General features: G+C 34.3%; 1 pseudogene; it reads left to right on the top strand.

Moving 5' to 3' along the window:
• Window positions 1-410: 410 nt before the first annotated feature.
• LOC140055706 (phosphoribosylformylglycinamidine synthase-like) lies at window positions 411-9701 on the top strand (annotated as a pseudogene).

Here is a 9701-nt window from a genome sequence, read left to right as displayed (position 1 = left end):
ATATAGAGGTGCCAAGGTTAGGAATGAGCTAAATGAAGATATTAAAAATGTGAACAGTGTCTCTCTTTTTAAGAAACTGTTAACTGCTAATTTCATGTAGCTTTATTTAAATGTAGTGTATTATTTAATTTTATAGTTAGTAAGTGTACCCTTGGTTCATTTTATTTCATTGTAATTGTTTTTTTGTTTTTTTATCTCTTTTGATAGTAATTAAGGTCTTTTTACATTTATTTTTGTTGGTGTTTTCCTTTAAACACGGTCTTACTGAAAAACAACTTTCAGTTGAAGTTAAGTATCCGTGATTAAATAAAGCTTATTATTATTATTATTATAAGTCATATACTTTATAGTTATACTTTTTTAGTGTAAACATCAATAATAATAAATAATAATATATAAAATAATATAGATCTAATATTTAATAATTTATTTTTTTAAAGAATATGACTATCATTACTCGGTTTTATAAAAGTCCGGCATTACTCCCAGGGGCTTCAAATGTTTTGTGGAAGAAATTAGCAAAGCAGTTGGAAAATTCTAAATTGCAAGATTTAAAAACGGAAATTTGTTTTAATGTGGAAGTAAACGGAGGTAGGTACTCTTCCTTTCTAATTTAAATTTTAATAAATTTTTTGCCAAACTAATATTATTTTGAAAATGTCAATTAAACTGTGTATTATTTTCATAGATTGACTCAGTGGTGAAGAACAGAAGAAAATACAATGGATCTTAGGTACCCCTTTTGAAGAATTTAGTCTGCTGACCAAGTCAATCATAGTTGAAGATGATCAAGAACCTGATGGACTTCTGATTGAAATTGGGCCTAGGTCAGAAAATGTTTTTTAATTAACAAATTACCCTTCTTGTCTAGTCGTACAGTGTTAGTGTCGGTTTCAGTTGAGAATAAGTATTAATAAATAATACTGTATGTTTTGTTATTCGGTAGGTAATATCTGAAAAAGTAAAAGTCATAATTTTTGTTGTTCAATAAGGTAATAGGCATAAATTAAGAAAGGTGGGCATAAACATGCATGGCAGAATATGTTGACTGTATATTTAATATCATGGACATTACATTACACTATCTACTGTATATGATATAATAAGTTTAATTTTTATACACACAGGTTGAACTTCTCTACGGCCTGGTCAACAAATGCCGTCTCAATCTGCCAATCGGCTGGAATCAACCATGTGACTCGTATTGAGCGTTCTATTCGCTATCTTATAAACGTAGCCGACGATCATGGCATTGCTGCGTCTATCAGCCCCGAGGAAGAGAAGCTACTGGTAGCCGTACTTCACGATCGTATGACGGAATGTCGCTACCACGAACCAATCAGCAGCTTTGAAATTAAAGCTAAACCAGAAGAAGTCTTTGAAATTGATGTTATAGGTGAAGGAAAAGTTGCTCTGGAAAAGGCAAACAAAGAATTAGGTGATTGTAGTACTCTCAATCATGTTTCCCAAGTATAGATGATCTTTGAACTGTGTTAAACTCCTGTGTTTTTTAATTCTATTTCAGTTTTTTCTATTATTAACTTAACTTTAAAATTAATATAGGTAACTTTGTGTTGATACTGTATATCATTATATTATGATTAAAGTCCCATTTCCTACGTTTTTAGATCTAATTATAGGTCACAAACTACATTTAATGTAAAAATAAATATGTATGCGATAACTTTTTCGTCTTTAAAACTGTTAAAAATTTGAAAAATAAGTTGATTCTAATCATTTAGAGACTTTCTATAAATCATAACATGCATTGTGCATGTGTATTGTTTCTTTCTTTTTATCATAATTTACCATAAAACAGAAAAGACAAGGCAAAAATTGTAGGGAATAGGTCTTTAACATTACATTTAGCTTAACATCCAACATGATTTCATATTCTTTTAAGTGTGTTCTAGTAACCAGTTAATATTACTGTACAGTAATTATTTAATCGGTCTGTGGATACATTGTTCATTTAAGAATTCATTGTTATTGAATTTATAAACCAAAGCTTATCATGACCAATAAATGGTTGATGAAAATTTCTATTATTAATATTGCATTATAAACATTTTGTATTATTCTTTACTGCAGGACTTGCCTTTGATACGTGGGACATAGACTTTTACACCAACATGTTTATTGAAAAGGTTAAACGGAATCCAACAAGTGTTGAACTCTTTGACTTGGCTCAGTCTAACAGGTACAAAGCACTTTAGTTTTAGTCGCATGAAGTTTTACCATCTGTGAATGATGGTCATGAATATTTATTTACATTCTTTACTGTCTTGTAAAAGTAATATCTTTATTTAATACAAACCTAAATTATTGAAAATACAGTATTGCAATGCTGTGAGTTTATCAGTGATTGGATAGAGATATAAATAGAATATGCTAAATAGCTAAATCAAAATGAGGTAAAAATAAAGTAAATGAAGTAAAACAGTCAAAAAGAACAAAGATACCATCTGCCTCAATATATACCTAAAAAAAAAACAGGTGAAAAACAATTGTGGCATTGTCTATTGCCTTCTAGCCTAAAATAAAGTAAAATAGTATTTGTAACCATGGATAATCCTAAGACATAGACCATTCTTTACTTAAATTCTGTTCATCTATGCAACATTTCTCAGCTTTCATTACTGTATTTAGAAATTCCTGAAAATATTCCTACAAATGGTTTTTTCTTGCTTTCTGTCTTCTTTCTAGTGAGCATAGTCGTCATTGGTTTTTTAAGGGTAAGATGGTAATCGATGGAGAAGAAAAAGATCATTCTTTATTCAAGATGGTGATGTCAACGCAAGCTACCAGCAATGATAACAACGTCATTAAATTCTCGGATAACAGCAGGTATCTTAACATTTTACGTGGCTTTTATATTTATATCCATATTTTCCGAATCGAATCCTGATATAGTTCACTGGAATGGTGTCTATGACTCTTGTATAAATCTTGTTGTGCTGGACAGAATTAGGCATTATACCTGAAATTATTAGTTCTAGAAGGTGTCATGAAATAGCCCATAAAATACTACAGGCATAATTTCCATCGTAAATGATATTTATTCACATTTTGTTGAACCACAAAGTATTGCCTAAAGCTCTGTCTACACTATCAACTTTTATGTAAAAAAATGTGATGTGCCCATATATGGATATGATGATGTCATATCACTACCATATTTGGGGACAGACAGAGCTTTAAATGTTGTCTGTTTTTTCTCACTTTGATGACTTTACTTGATTTTCAGTGCAATCAAAGGCCATAAGGTCAAAGTTCTCAAACCAGCCAATCCCGGGTCAGCAAGTGTGATGGAGGAATCTGAACCACTCAGGCATATCATCTTCACAGCAGAGACCCATAACTTTCCAACTGGGGTTGCACCTTTCCCAGGGGCTACAACTGGTACTGGGGGTAGGATACGTGATGTTCAGGCTGCAGGGAAGGGGGCACATGTAGTGGCTGGCACTGCAGGCTACTGTTTTGGAAATTTGAACATTCCAGGTAAATTATATAAATCTAAAAATTAGATTTTGTAGTCCTTATGAAAATTGATGTCAGACTTTACTCGCTCAAAAATCAAAATAAATACAAATATAACAGAAAATAAAACATAACAAATATACAGATATAAAGGATAAACCTTATCAAAGATTTGCAAAGTAACAACAATTAAAAGATATTCATTTACTGGCACTTATATGTATAAATAGAGTATGGGATGAAAGATATTAAGTAACGCATGCAGTGAACAGGCATAATTGCTTGTTTAATTACATAATTTTGCTTTTTATAAATGTTATATATTCAGTGTAATTAATTATTTATTATCATTGATTGAACATTTGTTTAAACAGGGTATGACCTTCCATGGGAGGACAAAAATATGGTTTATCCTAGCAACATGGCGCCTGCTCTGTCGGTTGCTGTAAAGGCCAGCAATGGTGCATCTGACTACGGCAACAAGTTTGGTGAACCCGTTCTAACCGGTTTCTCTCGTTCATTTGGCATGATGCTTTCTGAGAGCGACAGAAGAGAGTGGGTCAAGCCCATTATGTTCAGCGGGGGTATTGGGATGCTTGAGAGTATGCATGCGACTAAAGACGAAGCAGAAAAAGGTTTGTTAAACAAACTAAATACAACACCATAAAAAATACTGTACAATTCTTATTATTGTTGTCTCCACATAGATATTATATGTCTGTCATATAAAATAAGATTATAGTAACCTGATAAAATATTTTGTTTTTATTTCTCCATTGAAAACTAATTATTGACTGATCAATAATTGTTTACCATGCAGGAATGAAAATTGTAAAACTTGGTGGACCAATCTATCGCATCGGAGTCGGTGGGGGCGCTGCATCTTCCATTCAAGTTCAAGGTGACAATACAGAAAAACTGGACTTCGAAGCCGTGCAGCGCGGTGATGCGGAGATGGAACAGAAACTAAACCGAGTTATAAGGGCGTGCATTGAGATGGTTGATACAAACCCTATATGTAGTATACATGATCAAGGAGCTGGAGGCAATGGTGAGTTTGCATGCAATGTGCTTATTTTTATTATTTTACTAAGTACAGTAGCACCCCTCATTTGGGACATCCCTATTAAGGGGACACTTTGTCAGACAAATGTACTTATTTTTATGTCAAACTATGGCTAACATCTGACCAATTAAATCATTTTTTTGTGTACAGGTAATGTTTTAAAGGAGATATGTGAACCTGCAGGTGCTCTAATAAAAGCTAAGGAATTCCAACTAGGTGATCCAACCATCAACACCTTAGAACTATGGGGTGCAGAATACCAGGAGTCCAATGCCATACTAATACGATCTGAGGATCAAGAAAAACTTCTAGATATTTGTGACAGAGAGAAATGTCCAGCTGTTTTTGTTGGTGACATTACAGGTGATGGGAAGGTAATATTTGGATGATTTTTTTTACCTACTTTATTCTAAATTTTTTTAGTGGAGCTGTTGCTTGGTGGTTTAACATGCTTGCCTTCCAATTCCAAGGTCAAGGGTTGTAACTCACGACTCTTTCAACTTCACTCCCTAAGCCTGAAATAAAACTTAGTTTATAAGCACGATCAACTATAAAATATTTTATCCATCCTGTAATTGGCAAGTTTGTGCTTACTGTGGGATAAGTATGAAAAAACACGTTTAAATACTACAGTGTTACTAATTTTGAAGAATGCCTTTTCATGCACAGATAGAGTGCATAAGAGTTTTGCAATACAAAAATATTTTGTTTTGTTTCAGATTCGTCTTGAGGTGGAAAAGAAAGTGGAAGCTGGTAAGGGTGATGCAGAACCTCCAAGCATAAAAAGAACAGCACTTACTTATCCAGTTGATCTCCAACTTGAATGGGTTCTTGGGAAGATGCCGCAAAAGGTATGATGGAGACTTGATAGTAGAGTAGTGTCGGTAATAAGTTTGAACCATACCATGAATGCATCAGTGGTGTAATGGTAGGATGTCTGCATATCAAGCAGAAGATTCCAGGTTCAAATCTCAGCTGAGGTCACTTTTTCTCAATCTCACAGATTTCATCATAAATAACCATTGAAAATAATTATGTGTTATAATAATAGTGTCTCTTTCTGTCTGTAAAATTATATAGAATTATATTTTTTTTTCTCTCAGGTTTTCAAGTATGATCGATGTAAACCAAAACTTAAGCAGTTAACACTACCTGATGGGTTGACTGTCCGATGTGCACTCGACCGTGTTCTGCGTCTACCTTCAGTAGCCAGTAAAAGATTTTTGACTAATAAGGTAAAGATCTGTTTATCTTTAATATTGCATAATTTATTTGTGTGAAGGAATATGGAAAGTGTATAACCAGGATATATTGTTTCTGTTAGGTTGATCGTGCTGTCACGGGCCTGATAGCCCAGCAGCAATGTGTAGGCCCCCTGCACACACCACTCGCTGATGTTGCTGTTATCGCACTCTCCCACTTTGAAACTGTAGGCTCAGCTACAGCCATTGGAGAGCAGCCTATTAAAGGGTTAGTCGATCCTGGCTGTGGTGCCAGGATGTCTGTAGGAGAAGCCCTTACCAATCTTGTGTTTGCTAGGGTCTCCGATCTTAAAGATGTCAAATGTAGCAGTAACTGGATGTGGCCAGCGAAGCTTCCTGGTGAGGGTGCTGCATTGTATGATGCATGCGAGGTGATGGGCAAGTTGGGTGTTGCTGTGGATGGTGGGAAGGACTCTTTGAGTATGGCTGCCAGGATAGGCTCTGAAACGATCAAAGCTCCAGGTTAGACATTTCATGCTTGTTAATAACTAGTATAGTGTCTGATGTACAATCTTGTGAATTATTTTAATAAGTTAAGCTTGAATACACTAATACACTTTTTTTTCCCATTTACTTACTAATAATGAAATATCAATTACAATTTTTTAGGTGCATTGGTTGTGTCTGTGTATGTGGCATGCCCAGATATTACTGCAACTGTGACCCCTGACCTTAAATGTCCAGACAGTAAAGGTAAAGTGAATATAACATTGCACATTTTGTTAGGTACAATTAAATTAACTACCTAAACAAACAAAAAATATAATATATTTATAAACAAGACTTTACATATTCTATTTCAGGGACTTTGCTCTGGGTTTCATTTGGTAAAAGGCATAACCGGTTAGGTGGTAGTGCTCTCGCTCAGTGCTATAATCAACTCGGACAATCCTCGCCTGATCTCGATGAACCGGAAACGTTTGTAAGGGCTTTCAACACAACGCAAAATCTTATCAAAGGTAGTCATTTTCATAGACTTATTAATTAGACGTTTACAATAAATTCATTTACTTGTAGTTATAATATAAAGCGCTGTCTACACTATGAAACTAGTTTGACAAAAAAATGTGATGCGCCTAAATAGGCTAGTGAAATGCCCAAAAATGGTAGTGATATGATATCATGTCCATATATGGGCATATCACATCACATAAAGTTTGATAGTGTAGACAGAGCTTTAGAGATATGAATTCAACTTTGTCTTTTGTATCCTTTTGTGGATAGAAAAATATCAGCTGGTCATGATATTAGTGATGGCGGTATTGTAACAACATTATTAGAAATGGCGTTTTCTGGGAATTGTGGTATTGACGTCAAACTTTCCGAACCTGATGGTAAGCATTATGCTATCTCTATAAATGCCTCGAATGGATCTGTAAAGTGTCATTTTAATCTTTCATATGGTTCCAGAACCTCTGGTAAGCAATAATACATTGTAAGACTTTATATATTTATTTTCAGTAACTGCAATTGATATTCTGTTTGCTGAAGAAGTAGGGCTGGTGTTAGAAGTAACAGCTAATGCTAGTGAGGACATTTGTAGACAGTTCAGTGACAATAATGTCCCTTGTTCTCTAATTGGTCACTCTAGTGGATCAGGTCAAGGGTCAATGGTAAGTTTTTTTTTTTTTAAATGGAAGCAATATTTGAACATTTATTTACGATCATTTATCATTTATGATGGTTTTTAGAATGAATCTGAATATTTTACATGTAAATTATAGGTTGTCATCTCGGTAAATGAGAAAGAAGTCTTGAATGAAAAGATGACTGTTCTTAGAGACGTGTGGGAAGAGACTAGTTTTCAACTGGAAAAACTACAAGCAAATCCAGAGTGTGTTGAAGTGGAGCAACGCAATTTAGCAAATAGAACAGCACCACCATTTAAATTAACCTTTTACCCCGTTGCAACAAATTTGAATTCTGTTAAAAAGGGATGCTCTAAAGGTTAGAACCAATTTTGGAATATTGATTATCTTGTTCTGAATTTTAATTTGTTAAAGTAATACGAGTTAAATTTGGCTCATTAGTTACCATATACATAATCATAATTGGCCTTCCATAGATGGAATGAAACCAAAGGTTGCTGTGATCCGTGAGGAAGGCAGTAATGGAGATCGAGAGATGAGTTCAACACTACACATGGCTGGCTTTGAAACATGGGACGTCAATATGCAAGATTTAGCTTGCGGGAAAGTCACCCTCGATCAATTCCGTGGAGTAGTTTTTGTTGGTGGCTTCAGTTTTGCAGACGTTTGTGGTTCTGCAAAAGGTATATTTTTCTGATTGCACTTTTTGTAGCATAGCAAAAATACATGCTGGAGCAGTAACCAAGTATTATACTAGTATTAGACAGATAGTAACCTAAATAAATATTTATTCTAGTTTATTTAAATAATGTTTATTAATCATTTTAGGTTGGGCAGCAACTATTTTGTTCAACCCAGCTGTGCGTGCTCAGTTTGATGCATTTAGAGCAAGGAAAGACACTTTCTCACTGGGTGTATGCAATGGCTGCCAACTAATGGGCCTGCTAGGCTGGGTTGCTCCAGATGTCACCAAGGAGCTTACTACAGGTAAGGTATCATGAGGTATATTTAGTAAGTAGTTTAGTGGTAGTAGGACACCGGTGTAAAGCAGGTAATGCCTCTTTGACAAATAAAAAGAAAATATGAACTACTTTTTGATATCCATTTGTTGACAGACTGTTTATTATGAATTATTTGTTATTGTCTTTTAGACGCAGCATCAGCTCAGCAAGGAGTCCATCTTGCTCATAATCTTTCCGAGCGTTTTGAGTCTCGTTTTGTTGCTGTAAAGATTAATGAAAGCCCTGCTTTAATGCTGAAAGGAATGGAAGGCTCTGTGCTTGGTGTCTGGACACAGCATGGAGAAGGTTAGATATTGATACCTCTTGATAATGATGGATGCTTAGTACAAACTTATATTTTAATTTAACTAAAAATGTTATTAAATTTACTCAACTCAAATTGTTTCTCTCTAGGGCACATGAAGTTTTCTAACAAAGAAACAAAAGACACAGTTCTGTCTGAAAATCTTGCACCAGTGCGCTTTGTCGATGACAAAGGAGAAGTGACAACTGAATACCCGTTGAACCCCAATGGCTCACCCAATGGCGTAGCGGCAATTTGCTCCGCAGATGGCCGTCATCTGGCGATCATGCCTCATCCAGAGCGTACAACTTTGACGTGGCAATGGCCATGGATGCCGCAAGATTGGCGGGAGACATTACAAGCGTCACCGTGGATGAAAATGTTCCAAAATGCTTGTTCATGGTGCTTGGAGACGTCAGAGGCAGATAGATAATAATATTGCTTATACATGGGATATATTTAAAAAAAATAATATCTTGATGGTGGTGCTTCAGAGGCAGATACTATTGCTTTATGCATGAAAATGGGATATAGTTATATACTGTATAAATGTGTTCCTCTTCTCAACAATATTATTTATTGAGGCTTAATTTCAGCAATATATATTTTTTTTCTCTTTTGTGGGGGCAACCCACTTTTATTGCAATGATAAACAACAATATGGTGAAGGTTACAGTATATATGTCTGTCTATCTATCTATTTATCAATGAATATTTAAGTGATATTACACAGACAGAGGAAGATTATGTAAAATATTTTGAAATTGTGTTGAAGTCTAGATAAAACAAACATGTATACAGAGAAAATTTATATTACAGAGCTAAAACGATATAAAGATTGATATTCAGTATTAAAAAGAGATTCGATATAATATAAATAAATATGATAAAATGGTATATTGCATTATAAGATTATGTTTTGTTTGGATACTTTTATAAAATTGTATAGTTTTACATTTTGAACATAATATTGCTTTTATTAATTAAATCTTAAATAAA

The sequence above is a fragment of the Antedon mediterranea genome, chromosome 7, assembly GCF_964355755.1.
Source record: "Antedon mediterranea chromosome 7, ecAntMedi1.1, whole genome shotgun sequence".
Classification (NCBI taxonomy): domain Eukaryota; kingdom Metazoa; phylum Echinodermata; class Crinoidea; order Comatulida; family Antedonidae; genus Antedon; species Antedon mediterranea.
This window is presented reverse-complemented; position numbering and strand designations above follow the sequence as displayed.